Below are 225 nucleotides of genomic sequence, written 5' to 3'. Positions count from 1 at the left end.
TATACATAATCTCTGCATGCAAAAATATTCACATCTAAAGGGATTTCTCTTCAAAGATGTGCCTCAGCAAAATTATAATAACATTTGTTTATAACAGCTGTATCTCTGAGAATAAAACATGCTGTTTAAGCTTTTAAGCAATAGAAAGCCAACCACTAACTGGACACATTCAATTGGATATTGCATTTTTTTCTTTTTTTTATCCTGTACTATGAAAATTAAATG

The 225-nt window shown here is 29.3% G+C and overlaps 1 protein-coding gene across 1 annotated transcript in view; it reads right to left on the bottom strand.

Annotated features, from left to right (window-relative positions):
* Positions 1-225, bottom strand: part of LOC119592719 (zinc finger protein 224-like) — a gene marked incomplete at its 3' end in the record, with an annotated part of 14,299 nt that overhangs the window by 12,297 nt on the left and 1,777 nt on the right.

The sequence above is a fragment of the Penaeus monodon genome, chromosome 30, assembly GCF_015228065.2.
Source record: "Penaeus monodon isolate SGIC_2016 chromosome 30, NSTDA_Pmon_1, whole genome shotgun sequence".
Lineage (NCBI taxonomy): Eukaryota > Metazoa > Arthropoda > Malacostraca > Decapoda > Penaeidae > Penaeus > Penaeus monodon.
Note: the sequence above shows the minus strand (reverse complement) of the source record. Positions and strands in the feature narration are given on the sequence as shown.